Here is a 15,144-nt window from a genome sequence, read left to right as displayed (position 1 = left end):
TTTTAACTTTAAACCGCATAAACACATTTCATTACACCAAATACACAAAATAATGTTCTTTTTAGCAAACAGCATATGACCCCTTTAAAATCACCAAGACAAAGTTCGAGGTGCAAATTCTTTAAAAATCTATTTTACCTCACACTGGCCTAAATGACTCAAACCCTGTATGACGAGCACAGGTTGCCTCATTCGAACGCTGATTAGTAAGAGCCAGGCTATGCTTTCCTTTCAAATCAATATCAATACATGTACAAAATCAGCTGCCACATTTGTGCTGCTTTTCAAGGAGTGTGACTGCAAATGTCCTTGCTTGTACAACAGAAGCATTTCTCAACCTTGGCGGTGCTCAGTTTCATTCACAACTCCATCAGGTTTGTCGCGACGCAACACGTCAAATGTTCGCCTGCCAGCGTGAGTGTCAGAATGAAGACAGAGGACGCGTCTGGGTGGAACATCAGGGGGCAGCGCTAAGCCTGTGGTTCGTTATGGGGAGCAGCTCACTGACAGGAGAAGTTTATTAAGTTTTAATGAGTTAATAATTAAATTCATCCCAGCCGATCTGATGACCGTATCAGCAGCAGGGGAGAGCATTAGCGTTGATGTAATTCTTGCTAAAGGTGTCTGGATTAAAGATGCATTTCTAAGGCAAAGTTAATCAATTAATCATTACAAAGTCCTCTTTTTGGGAATGGAGATAAGCCATTATTTGAGAGGATATGTTGTCACACAGCAGGGAGCAGATTCTCCTCGGTCTTTCACAAAATCTTTATCTCACAAAAGCAATCTGTCGATCTTCTCTACAACACACAGACAAGGCAGCCGAGCTTTACCACTCAGAAATACGCCGAGTGATCATCACTTACACATAGGGAATAAATGGGGATTTTGGAGGTAGGGGAAGCCTACAATCTGCTGGTGATTCCAAATCCTTATACTATCAGAAAAAATTTTTTCAACTCTTGTCATCTTTGAGAAGGTACTAATAGTCTATGTACCATTTAGATACTAATATGCATGCATCCTTTAGGGGTAAATAAGGTAAAAAGTTGTACCTTTTTTCTGAGAGTGCAAGATGACTCTCAAAAACAGAACCTGTTAAAACCCTTCACCAAAACAGTGTAAAAAATAAAAAATTAATTAATAATAAAATATTAATTACAAAATAAATTATAATAATGTTTAATGAAAATAATAAATAAATAGAATAAATACAATTTTGAAATATTCATCAGTTATTGTATTGACAGCCATAGTTTTATGTTTGGCTTCAAGTTTATTCATTTAACAGTACTAATGATGGATGAATAAAATATATAGTGACAACTTAAATAAAATATCAGATCTAATATTATAATATCTTTATGATATATAAATGAATATTTATAAATGAAAAAAGTGCTGCTTTGGGCTGGAGAATGTCTTGTAGCATTTTCCACAGTTCTGCTTAAAATGAGTTTTTGTAAGTACACTAGCTCAGTGTAATGCATATGAAATGTGTTTACTGAACTGGAACATAAAAGAAATGGAATGTATTGACAAACTGACAAAATATTTTTTTCAAATCAAAGATGCCAGAATGTTCGATTTAACCTTAGCTAACACTCCATACAGACATCAAACAATAGCGGTGCGCAGAGATCACACTATAGTATCACTCCCTGATTTTTGTTGCGAGAATGTATCAAAAAACCTTCTCTGTCCTCTTCTAGCGTATCAAAGTAAAGATCAGAGCGTTTCCTCATACTTTGCAGGTGAGCTGTGGAAAACAATCCGGCCATGCCACCTCGTTGCTCTACATCAGCGTCTCGATTCCACAGACAGCGATTGTGAAGCCTGCGGTTTCTCTTACTTTGAGGACATTCTGCAGATTAACTTGGTCTAATTTTAGTTTATCTAATTTTAGTCTCATCCATTTTTCATTGAGTGAAACCACCACAGCCACTGAGAGCGCAGTGTCCCATCTCCCACCGGGTGCGTGTGCGTATAGGCTGTGTGTCTGAGCTATTTGAGACCAAACGGGAAAAGGCAAAAGTTTGTTGTTGGGAATGTTTGTGAAGCATGCATATGTACATATATCAGCTTGCATATGGTAGAGAGTGCGTGTGTGCTGACCTTGATCCTTCGGGGTCTTTGGATCTCATGTTTAATTCAGCGCTACAACCCAAGCTTGAACTACATTTGGTGATCATTTCATACAGAGGTGTCTAAATGTAGGTGCCACGGGCTGTGTGTGTTCCCAGCGTGTCGCTTTCAGACGGCATGCTGTAGTATCTCTACGATGCTCTGATCCAGCCCAGTGGAGCTCTATTGACTCCTGCTATTGATCTCTGCGTTATTACACATTCACTTCTTCACACGTCTCTCACATTACACAAAGACTCTGCACCCATGGCAACCGAGCCGTCAATCAAACCCTTATCTCTGAATGTTTCATATCCCTAGAGCTCAGGTGAGAATCCACTGAATATACTTTAATAATACCCAAATTATTTTGCCGGAGCGTGTTGCTTCACTCATTTGAGTTTCTGTGCTATTAAGATTAGTTTCCCCCACGAGAAGGAAGTATGGGGGAATATGGTATTTCCTGCATGTTTTCATGCTGTCAGCTATCCTTATTGGTATAAATGAGCATGTTTATGTGTGCGTGCGTGTTTGTGTACGTCTGTGGCTGTCTCGCTGGCAGCACTGATGCAATGTGTTTATGTTTAATGGACATTCAGTACACAATCAGTAGGGTGTCTGGGCTCAGCTGCTAATGCCTTAATTTAGGGTGCATTTGTCAAGCCCGTCAGCATTTGTTCTTCAAATGACAGGACTTTTAACTTAGATATTTAGAAGTGTAAAATACAAGCAGACAAACATTCAAACACCCAAAGCTCATTTGTAGCTCAATATTTGCCATTTTGAGATAAATTACCCTGTCCACTTGGTCGATTAGCAGAAGTGTTACCTCCCCCTTGTTACTTTTAAAATCTATATAAAATTATAATCAATACAGGGCTGTAACCGCCATAGACATTGAAGGGGACAAGTCTCCCCCATATTTGAATTTTTTGCATCGCTCTGTTTGTTGTTAGGATGACAAAAAAGATTTAAAAGTTACATTTTAGACTGGTCTGCCACAATGTCAAAATTATTGAGATGGCCAATCAAATCAAAATATGCAGGGTTTAATGTTCACAGAAACAGAGCAGAAATTTCCAGCATTAACATGGAAAGAGAAGAGAAAAGTAGCAAAACATTTCATATTTAACGTGTTTTTCCATATAAATATTAAACGGCTGACAGTAATATTACAGTAATATAATTCAATTCAATTATTATACAGTATATATATATAATAATTTAATATAATTTTACATTGAATTATATTATTATTATTGATTGCTATTATATACTGTATGAATATTATATGGCTATTGGTTAGCCTGCTTACAAGTGTTAAAAACTCAAGCCAGCAAATTTTTTTTGTGCAAATATTACATGTATTATCATAATTAATATGAAGTCAAAGCTATGCATAACAATCAAGAAAGAATTGAAAAAAAATGCTGTTTAAAGTAGTTCGGATGGACTACAGTCAAACTGCTGTGACAAATATCATGTCAAACGGCCAAATTGATCTACATACACGCATAAAGCTTGTTCACTAAAACAAATCTTCAGCACGAAGAATTCTTGAACAGTTTGTAATCTCTAAACTATCAGAAAATAAAAATACAATGTAAATCTTGAAGAGAGAAGCTCAAAACGCCCTCAGAGGGAACACAGATATTATGTAAGGGAAGAGAAAACAATTGAAGATGCAACAGAAAAAATAATCCAAAGATATAATAGGCAGGAGCTGGTGAGAAGAATAGAAGAGGTAAGAAGAGGTAATTCAGAAAGAGGAATATGTTGCAGTGCATAAGAGAAAAACAACGAGACAAGAAATCAGGCATACTGATTCATCTTTCCACCTGCGCGCCTGGGTAATAACATTAATGTGTGTGCAGTCACGTTTATTTGGCCAACAGGTTTCCTCCTCCCTTTGGCATTTGTCTGTGTGTGTGCTCATCCCCGCCATACTGTGTAGTGGAAGCATCATTTATGCTTTCTTGTTGGTTTCTCTTCTGCATGCACAATATTCTCAGTGTACACAATTACACACACACAAAAAAGAAAGGGATGCGAGAGACGGAGAAAAGGCGAGATTTGATGGGCCAACTGCCTCCAGACATCGCTTCTGCAATGCTAATTAACCCTGCAGGCAAAATCCACCACCAAGACACTAACCCTTAAACATAAACACACACACACCCTCCCACACACAGGACCTCAATGCATACCACGTATGAAAGTTTTACTTAGATGCAGCCGAGTTATTTCCCTTCGCCTTTACTTTCCTTTATAATTATTTTCTGTCTAATCTAAAAGGTGATCTAATCACTTAATAATTATGCTTAATTGGGTATTTTCAAACACAACAGGGAGCAGACTTTACATTTCTTGCAGAAAATATATGTGGTGGCTAGGCGTTTGCAGTCAAAACCCAAAACAAAAAAAATCTAATCTGGTCGATTTAAAGCACACTCCTCCTCAACAAGTCACACAATTTGCAGTATTATTCTTGCCCATGCAACAGGGTTGTGTAAAATTGTAAATTTGAATTTAATTGACCACACACCACAGGAAGTTGAGTTGGAATTTGCAATTACTGGAAGTGAAATTTACTGAAAATTCAGAGAAAGTCAAGTTTTTGTTTGTTTGTTTTTCTCCCACAATGGTCCAAAAAATTGGTAATATAAATACAAATAAAGTACATATTTCTATAGCGGGACATTTTTCAACTTTTGCTGTCAAGCCAAGTTTTGTCTTTGTGTCAGGGTTATATATTTGGAATTTCAGTTCATTTTAATCTACTTCCTTCAATACTTCCTAATTCAGTGTTCTAAGTCTATGCAATTCTAGTTGCTGCTTGCAACCTCAAATCAAATTCAGGAATATAAGTGGATTTTAAAAAGCAAATACCACTAATTGGCATGAGTTGATAAGATCTTTGGGTCATGGCAACCACAAAACATCTTCTTCATGAGGATCTTGGTGGTGATCACACTCTAGAGGACACTTTTTCTTGGAGGTGAGACAGAACATCTATCCTTGCTTGGCATTTCCAGGGAATTGAATCAGGATTATGTCAGCTGCTCTAAGAAGCAGTGCTCTTAAAAGCAGTCTGTTTCTGATTCCATAGATTCTGCATTACCATTATGAGTCCAAACCAGCTCTAGCATAAAATCTTGGCACTTAGATGGATAATGATAAGGCTAACACAACAACCACTGCAACCAACAAAACGCATGAGTTGATTTGCATACAAGTGGATTAAACAAACACATCTTCCCCTTAAATGTCATTGCTTCACCCAATTCATTTTTCTAAATAACCTTAATGGAAAGCACTGGTCAAGCAATTCAATTTAAAATAAGTGAAGTGAGACACTAATTGAAATTACTTTGGCAATGGCCGCATAAGTTTCACAGCAACTTGACGGAACTGCCAAAAGCTCACAAAATCTCACATACAGACATGACTGACACAGCCACACATCCATCCACATGCATATTTAGTTTGTTGCCTGATATATGCTAATTCATGCACATAATGCAGATTACTGAAATAGTTATCGGGCTTCAGCTCTTTGAGTACTGTTTGTCCCCAAACAAGCTAACAAGTGAGCTGGAGGAACAAATAAATGGCCTCATTCTCCCATGCAGCATTGCGTTAAGCAACAACAGTCAGAGAAACAAATATATTAACAGCGAGAACTAGCCTAGTAGTTGGTGGCACCGAGGGTGTGAATTGCATGCAGATGTAAGACTGAACCACAGAAAACCTTGTTACAGTTAATTCAGACGCTGGAACTGGCCACTCCTGAATATGAAAATAAAAAAAAATAAAAACTTTAGAGATAGTGAAAAAAGTAATTATTCAAAGATGACTCATAGCATTAACGGAGGGAATAAATTTAGTTAAAAAAAAAATCTGTTCGTGTGCTGTCTCCCTAGAGGACGTTCAGGAAGCTCCTGGAGGCCATCAGGGCCAGTGGAGTTGAAGCACAGCAATCGGCACTTTGAAAGGAAGCCTAATTAAAATGCAAAAACACTTGCTTAGTCAGACAAGATTCAGAGCAGGACATTTTTTCTTCATGTCATACTTCTGACAGTATAACGAACCTGTCTAATTGTGAATATTAGTTGGCTTAGCATGAATACGTGAGCTGCTCTGCTCATAGTCATAGCACAATATACAGTGATATTATCTCCAGTGAGACAGGTTGCTAATATTTAGGTCAGTGGGCCCTTATGCTATAATATTGACAAAAGAAACTCAAATTAGCCCAACACAAAATCAATATTGTAGCTTAATATCTAATCTCTTTCCACTCAAAGCATTCTGTAACTGTTCCCTTAGTACCTAAGGGAAATCAGGGAAAATAGCATTTATTTATATATATATATATATATATATATGGGCAAACCAATATTGTACTGATATGTTGCATACTGATTAGTATAATGAAATGATTGTTCAATAGACTAAAAAGTGTTGAGAAAGTTGCATATTAATCAGTCTTACATTTTATTTCCATATTTGGAAAAAATGTTTTCTTTGATATTTACTGATATTTTTTTTATAATGTATGTTAATGTTCATTTTCAAAATCATGAATTTTCATTAAATGTTTTGTATTTTTAAGAATTGTTTTCCAATAATATTTAACAAATTCCATTTCATTCTGACTGCTAATTGTCTATTAACAGTGTTTAATATGAATTCTCAATGGTGAATTCTTGCTGACATGCAACTGCATTATGCTTGTACTGGACTGATCTTGGAGTAAGAGAGAACACAGGTTTTTTTTTTACTTAAAAAACAAACAAAGAAAGAACTGCAGGTAAAATCAGGTTCACTTCAGAAAAAAATACTGCTCTGATCCCCGCCTAGACATCTCCTGCATATCCTCCCCATATGCCCCTGGTATATACTACAGATTGTTAACACTAGTGTGTTTAATTTGTATCCCTGTTGGCTTCCCTCAAAGTTCCTTAATTAACCCAGCTAAACTGTCAGACTTATTAGGCTTGGCTATGGAGAAACAGACTTGTGATTTACAAATCCCCAGGGGAAGTAGGGTTTACATTACTTGTCACTCGTTCTCAATTGCTTCAATATCTTAGTACATCTGTGCTAGTTTGCTGTGGCTAAGCTGCGTTTCTCTACAGGGAGAGGTGCACACCATTCTACATCTAGAAACGTCTTTACTCGGCTGTTTGTTGCTATAGATGGCTATTTACTTGTTTGCAACCATGTTGTCACACAACAAACCCAGTCGTGTCCTGTCTGAGCCTGAGCCAAGACTACGGGGAAGTGAACTGCTTATGATCGAAAAATCGAAGCAATTGACGAATCATTAAGAGATTAAGATAAATGGTGAAACAGGCAATTAAAGCAAAACAGTAAACCAACTACAGACCAAACCTCCTATCGCAGTGTAAAAAGTATACATCCAATTAACTGTAAACTAAATAAATAAATAAGAAAGAGCAAGGAAAATAAATACACTCATTATTAACCACATCTATTAACTAAATCTGGATCAGATACCCATTTCTTCAGACAGCACTATATTTTCAGTGCCACTTTCTAAATTGCCACTCTGGCTTTATTCTTGATTCACATCTTATGCGTTCTGCTGAAGAGTAACTTTAACAATACAATATATGCACATTCTAATAAGTCACTTTAGCAGTATAAGACGTATAATGGCGTGTACAAAAAGTATACAAGAAAAATGTATTTATGTTAATGTAAATGCATTTCTGCATGCCTCATGAAGGCATTTCAAACAGTAGCAGAATGTTATGTCTTCAGTGTTTACATTTACATTTAAAACAAGTTGATTTAATTCACTGAGCAATCATTTAAAATTCCATTCAGTTCTTGCAGCATTTGTGAATTTCTGTAAAAGCAGTCTGGAGGCTTTCCTGAAATATGGCAGCACTAATCTAGGTAAACCATTTTGCTTTGCTTTAAAAAAAAAAAAAAAAAAAAAGACAAACACTTTATTTCATGGTCCAGTTAGTATAACGTGTCAGCAAAATAACAGCAGTATGCACATAACGTCAATACAGACCTGTTGGTGTAGCTTACAAGGAGAATAAAGAAGAGATTAAACCTGTTAAACACTGTGAAATCTGTGCTACGTTTGTTACATAATAATTACATGGTAATTACCATGTAATATACCACATTAAAGAACATTTTCCCCTGAGGCTAATTAGGCGCTAAAATGTTAAAGAGGTAGAACACATTTTTTTCAGACTGTAAAGAATTGCTGTTTCTCTGGGGGGTGATGCGACACACGATGCTGTGATTCAGTTAGGTCGGACATAAAGGATAATACATCAGAAGGTGTTAGGGTGTAGACAGCATCATGATCTTAGGGTTAGTTATACTTGCCTTCCTGATATGGAATATGAAGACATCTCGAGTCTTTTGGTTAAAGCTGTGTTACAAACGTTTCCTCAAGACAACACCAATTCACACTTTCAGAAACAGCATGTACTCTTCAGTTCCAGCCTACACACTCATCTCATTCATGGATGTATTAATTCACAGCAAGTTCAAAAAGTTATGTTTTTTTAAAAAAGGGAACAGATTACCAAATGTTCCCTACATCGCTATACACCTCTAAATAGCCTCGTATCAACTTGCCAGGTCCATTTTCTCAATCCCTATTTTTTTCCTCTTCCTTCAGCCCCTAATGGATGTGAAAATGGAATTGCATATCCCGGAGATCTGCTGAGTTTATATTTTGTCTTAATGTGATTTAAACCAAATAATCGTCCTCTCGCCACATGTGACGACACACTTTGATAAGATGAAAATGCAAATGCGTGAATCACACCCTGACACATTCATCCTGTAAGTTACTTACTTATTCAGTCAGTCAGCCAGTCAAAAGCTCTGTATGTCTCTCCCAAAGGCAGGTCTTCTTTATTGTGTCTGACAGCCCCAAACCTGTCCTTCTCCACCCCCTGAAATCCACAGTTTTTGTTCTTTACCTATGAACAGCATCCATCACTGTCCGGAGCCCTTCTAGTCTATCAGCGCGTGAGATCGGAAGCGTTGAAGGGGGAATCGCAGTGGCTGCCGTCTGCCGAAGGAGCTCCGCTAAGACCGAGCACATTAACGACACCTGACCGTCTGTCACAGACAAAGTGAACTAGTGACACACTTACGTGCACCGTGCTGATGAAATATCGCAGTGATGTCTCCCTCGCTCATGTGCCTCTCTATTTTTCCCACCTCTCCACTAAAGCGCAGGCTGTGGAAATTCGCAGCAGCACTCGCTGAAACCCCTGGCAGAATACATCACCACTTTCCCCTTTATGAGTCACAATGCACACACATACACACCTCTGATCCGTTCCTACCTGCCACATGCGGAGCGTCTCAAACCAACGCGCACTTTTTTTTTTACATTTACCTCCATGCACTACAGTTTAAATAGTCTCAACTCTATCACAAACACACCTCACGGCATAAGTAGGCTTACGTGCTCAACGCGTGCTGCTGGTTACCTGTGGCTGCTGTTCTAGATGCCATAAGGATCAGCGTTCCTGTGATCAGCGTCTGAGCGATCAGCTAAGAGGATGAGGGAACAGCCAGCACTCTGTCTCCACGACAACGCCCGGCAGATGCCACACCTCCAGTTCAGGCTCCTCAAGAACAATAAGCGTTTATCGCCACCCTCCCTCTCTCTCTTCTTCCCTCTCCATCCGCCGCTTCCCGCTGTAAAGCCGCGCTCACTCGGAGAGAGTGACGCGCTTGTGTGTGACGTCTTCCCAAAAGCAGGGATTCTGTATGTGTGTCTGTTAGACTGAGTTCCACAAGGGGATTAGGCACTTTTCATCTTCATGACGCACACTAGAAAGAGAGAGAGAGAGAGAGAGAGAGACCGGAGATGGAGAGACAGAGGATGGGGTCGTCATGGAGATATTCGCCCATGAAGGGAGTGTAGGGTGAATGACATGAGATAGAGATAGAAAGAAAGAAAGAAGTGGTGTTAGTGAATCCCTACGACACAACCGTACGGCACTTTTGATTCAGTTTGGCATAAAAGAGAAGAAGAACCATCTCACTAAAAGAGGGATTTGTGCTGATTTGCATGCACATATTCTCGCTTTCTCCTCCTGAGCTTTACTCGTGTAACTGGCTAGCCCTCGGGGAGGCCCTTCTACTGCTCTATCTTGCGTCTGACTTAATGCTCCAGCCTTAAGATTAAAATAGCTGCAGCCAAATGCCTTAAACCCGCCGCCTTTTCTAAGATTACAAAGCACTCGCTTGTCCAGCAACCTGAGCTTCAATACGAAACCTTGCTGAAGGGACAAAGCGAGGGCAGATTCCCTGATGGTACTTTAGGTAACACAAAATGCCATGTCTAACTCCTATTAACATGGTGTAGATGGCAATCTGCCATTGGGAGTATGACAGGCTCTTCATTCTACATACTAAACAAAGAACGCTACAGCCAGTAATTGTGCAGTGTAGAGGGTGTTATAATTAAACCACTCCCCATCAGGTTTAAGCCTCGCTAACAAGAGAATAATTGACTAAAGAGGTCGTCGGCCATACAGATGAAGCCTTGATGTATATGATCTGATAGTAACGAGCTAGTCGACGGTATCTGGGGCATCAATGTATGCGCCATGTGCTCTGCCGAATGCCAAATGTGTTTTCAAAGGTGCAGCTGTAATTGTAGAACTCTATCATCTGATTCTGTCATGCTGATCTGATATCAAAAAGATGAAAGCTTACTGTGATTGCACATTCCAGGCGCAGGAATCCCACACATGCAAAGCCGGATACACACAGAGACAATTACAGTGAAGCCTGGGCAGACTAGACTTCACCACATTACCGTAATACAAAGAAAATCACATTCTGTTTGGTGTGAGCAAAAGTGCAATCTCTATTGCTTTTAGGTGTCTGTAAAAGTGTTCGCTTTTGAACATACAAACACATGCGAAGTAACGAAGAAATGTTACGTTCACACTGGAGCTTAATCCAGAGTCACTCCTAGTTTGACTGCTTAATCTTGTTCTGTACACTGTACATTTGGTTATTTATGAGAGGGACAACTGCATTCTACAACCAAATTTACTCAAAAAATACAGGTTGAAAAAAACCAGGACCAGTTTAAGCCACTTATTCTTATAACCAAATATTGCAAATTTTGACATCCACCTATCTCTCTCTACCAGCTCTGTGGTCTAATGGCAATCCATTACTGTCCAAGAGAGCATGCAGTTTAAAAAGAGCAGCTAAATGAAAAGAACAACTTTCCAGATGATGAGATGCCTCCTCCTAGTTTGACTGCTTAATCTTGTTCTGTACACTCTACATTTGGTTATTTATGAGAGGGACAACTGCATTCTACAACCAAATTTACTCAAAAAATACAGGTTGAAAAAAACCAGGACCAGTTTAAGCCACTTATTCTTATAACCAAATATTGCAAATTTTGACATCCACCTATCTCTCTCTACCAGCTCTGTGGTCTAATGGCAATCCATTACTGTCCAAGAGAGCAGCATGCAGTTTAAAAAGAGCAGCTAAATGAAAAGAACAACTTTCCAGATGATGAGACGCCTCAGGTTGCTATATATTACTTCGCTCACAAATAGCCAAACGGGTTCATCTGTTAGCATCCATGTTTATTGTTAGCACCCTAAAACAGTCATATATTTTAAATACATTTATTTCATACTAAGTATAGTTCAAAATCTATTAATATATTTACTGAAATATCACTCGAGACTTAAACTTAAACTTTATTTGGAGTATCACTTGTGCACAATGCACATTTCTTAATATTAAGCCTAAAATGTGTTTTAATGTCACTATTGATGAGGATTGTAGGATCTTTGAATAATATCGATCCTTAAATGCAAGATATTTAAAGTGTACCTAAAGTATACTTGCAATAGATCCACTTTAGCACAAATATACTTCAGTGTATCTTTAATTGGACTTCAGCACTACTTCAAGTACAAACTTAGTTTTTCCAATTTAGCAGACTTTAAGTATACCAGTTTAGTATACCAAAGGTACAATTGCAGGGTATTTTTTTACATAAATACGTAAATGTATTTGTAGAATACTTAGCATAAAAAAATAAATGTATTTCAAATAAATTTTAGTATATTTATTTTTCCACTAGGGCAGCCAGTAAATGCAACGTATTTAAAGTGTACCTAAAGTATACTTGCAATAGTTCCACTTTAGCACAATCAAATATATTTACAGTGAGTATAGTTGGACCTAAGCCCTACTTACACACAAGTAAAGTGCATTAAGTACAAAGTTAGTTTTTCCAATTTAGCAGACTTTAAGTATACCAGTTTAGTATACCAAAGGTACAATTGCAGGGTATTTTTTACATAAATACGTAAATGTATTTGTAGTATACTTAGCATAAAAAAATAAATGTATTTCAAATACATTTTAGTATATTTATTTTTCCACTAGGGCAGCCAGATAAATAAGGAGTGACTCCTGTAGTCTGTTCACACTTAAATTTAACATTACGTGCATTCACTCCCAAAACTGTCAAGTCTTTTTTTTAGCTATACATAATGTCTTCTGGTTGAACCAATAGTGAATGGTTGGAACAACAACAAAAACTATTTTTCTCATTCCAATCTGACGTACGTATTGTATACAATTCTGGTTGTTCTGCTTGTGGCACAGAAATGGCATGTCACCTATCATGTGCCCAAATAAACATGACTGAATTCACCAATAAAAAGGCTTGATGCACTGAACTGACAACATTTAAAGTGACAATTGTTTTACTTCTTCAATATGAATAAAGAATGAAACATTCTAAAGTAAACAAAAGTAAAAACAACCAATTTAATTATGCAGGAGACGCTTTTGATGCTTCTTTGCATGTTTGATCATTTCAGCCGTCTTTGTTTGAAAGCATTGAAAGCAACAAACCGAGATGCAGAGACACAACGGCTCACTTTGATGTGAAAAAAAGGAGCCCAGAGTGAGATACATTCATTAATGTCTCTTCACACATCTGCCGTGCAAAAAGAAGTGCCAGTGAGAATCGTGCAGCATTATGTGTCAGAGTTTAAGTGTGAACAGAACACATTTCCTCAACTCTCACACACACTCCATACGTAGCCGTTCACTGGCCAGTCGGTTGCTATGGGAAACCACCAGAGCGCATCAAAACGAGCCCTCGAGGGACTCCTGCCATGAGCAATCCTATCCACTGAAACACTCTTAACAGTGTGTGTGACAGAGTGCCGTTTCCAAGATGCGGACAATTCGGTTTCTCACCCCTTGCCTCATAAAAGAAATAGAAACTCATCTGTCAGCAGTCTAATAACAGCCGGGAAAGCATTTAGGGGTCATGCTGTGCTCGGATATTGAGCGAGACATTTTAGAAAATGGAATAATTATTGGGCAGTACAAATATAAATCTAAAGACCAAGGCAAATAGATACAAATCTGTACATGAATCATCCTTCGGTGAGACCTATAGGACTGTGATTTATGTAGCATTTATAAATAGGGATAGCATTTATACCTGAACACGGCATGCTGAATTCAGTAAAAAAAAAAATACATGTATGGATAACATTTTAACATTTATGTTACTGCAAGCAAGCAATGCTGTGCTAAACTTCATCATAAAAAAAGTAAATCGAACAGAAACATTAGATTCCTCAAACAAACAGAGAAGTCATGTGAACTCAGTGGCAGTGATCTCAGGCTGTAGACATACAGGCCTCAGCTCTTCAAGTCAGTGAGGGGGTGATTAATTGGCAGAGACAAAGTGAAGGTTGAGTCTCCATCTTGTGGCCATTAATCATAATATTCATAGATGTGTATCTCACTCTTGAAGTATATTACTTTCACATTTAGGTTACTGGCAGATGAAAATGCTGCATAGGAAAGTGCATATTGTGTAAGTGACAATTATCGAAGCATGTAAATGAGGATACCACTATATTTAAACGTTGTGCAATCAAAATCTTACATTAAGGTGGGGTGTATATACAGTATATATATATATATATATATATATATATATACACTGACTCCAAACTTTTGAACAGTAATGTGTGTGTGTGTGTATATACACACACACACACACATATATACACACACACGCTTTGCATCACTGGAATAAATTACATTTTAAAATATATTAAAATATAAACTATTTTTTATTGTAATAGCATTTCACAGTATTACTGTTTTTCTTGTAATTTTGATCAAATAACTTTAACTTTAGTGAGCATAAGAGATTTCATTCAAAAATGCTGAACATCTTACTGATCCCAAACTTTTGAACGGTAGTGTATAATATATAAATGCATATGCGTGCACACTAGTGATGCGCGGATGAGCTAAAACGTCACCCGAATCCGCAGCTTCAAATAAGTTATCCACCCGCCAACCGCCCGCACCTGTATTTTTGTCTGATTTAGATAACCGCACCCGACCCGCACCCGATCATCACATTAGGGTTCGTACGGTCATAAAAAACGTGGAAAAGTCATTGAACAGCAATTTCCAGGCCTAGAAAGTTTTGTAAAAATAAATAAACTCAAAAAGTTTTTGAAAAGTAATGAAAATCTATTTCACAATTCTCTGTATAATAGAATTATGTTTAATCAGATCCTGAATTTCGTTGCGGGATTGCGCATACATCGCATTACTCATTCCCGCAGCTTTCGACTTTAAAATGAGGGAAATTACTGCAAAACCTTTATTCAATATAGCGTGTAGGTTAGCTGAGTAAATAAATCCACACAAACCATCAGATGAAAACAGCGTGAGTGATTCAGCTGTACCGCGTCTTCTCTCTTTGACTTTCGTTTCACATCGACGCATCTAGAGCTGCTGCACGCTGCGATAGAAGACTTTAGCTCGCGTTTCAGGACAGTTGACAGAATTGTCAATTGCCTAATCGGTCATTGTTGCATCGTCACAAAAATGTATTATTTCACGTCTTTTTAAGCCATTCGGTACTCGCGCTCTCCAGAGGCACGTGCGCTCACAGTCACATCCAAA

General features: G+C 37.9%; 1 protein-coding gene across 2 annotated transcripts in view; it reads right to left on the bottom strand.

Moving 5' to 3' along the window:
- The window catches only part of lingo2b (leucine rich repeat and Ig domain containing 2b), a 15,171-nt gene extending 5,250 nt beyond the window's left edge, over positions 1 to 9,921 (bottom strand). Inside the window, exon 1 of one of the 2 annotated variants that reach the window (XM_016457954.1) lies at positions 9,627 to 9,921. The gene's annotated coding sequence lies outside the window, so the exon portion shown is untranslated. Of the gene's footprint in view, positions 1 to 8,980; positions 9,344 to 9,626 lie in introns of those variants that run through there. The other variant, XM_016457955.1, reaches the window with a different exon arrangement.
- Between the last annotated feature and the right edge of the window lie 5,223 nt (positions 9,922 to 15,144).

The sequence above is a fragment of the Sinocyclocheilus anshuiensis genome, unplaced genomic scaffold, assembly GCF_001515605.1.
Source record: "Sinocyclocheilus anshuiensis isolate Anshui unplaced genomic scaffold, SAMN03320099.WGS_v1.1 scaffold63, whole genome shotgun sequence".
In the NCBI taxonomy this organism is placed as follows: Eukaryota; Metazoa; Chordata; class Actinopteri; order Cypriniformes; family Cyprinidae; genus Sinocyclocheilus; species Sinocyclocheilus anshuiensis.
The sequence above is the reverse complement of the archived record's forward strand: the minus strand, read 5'-3'. Positions and strand labels throughout refer to the sequence as shown.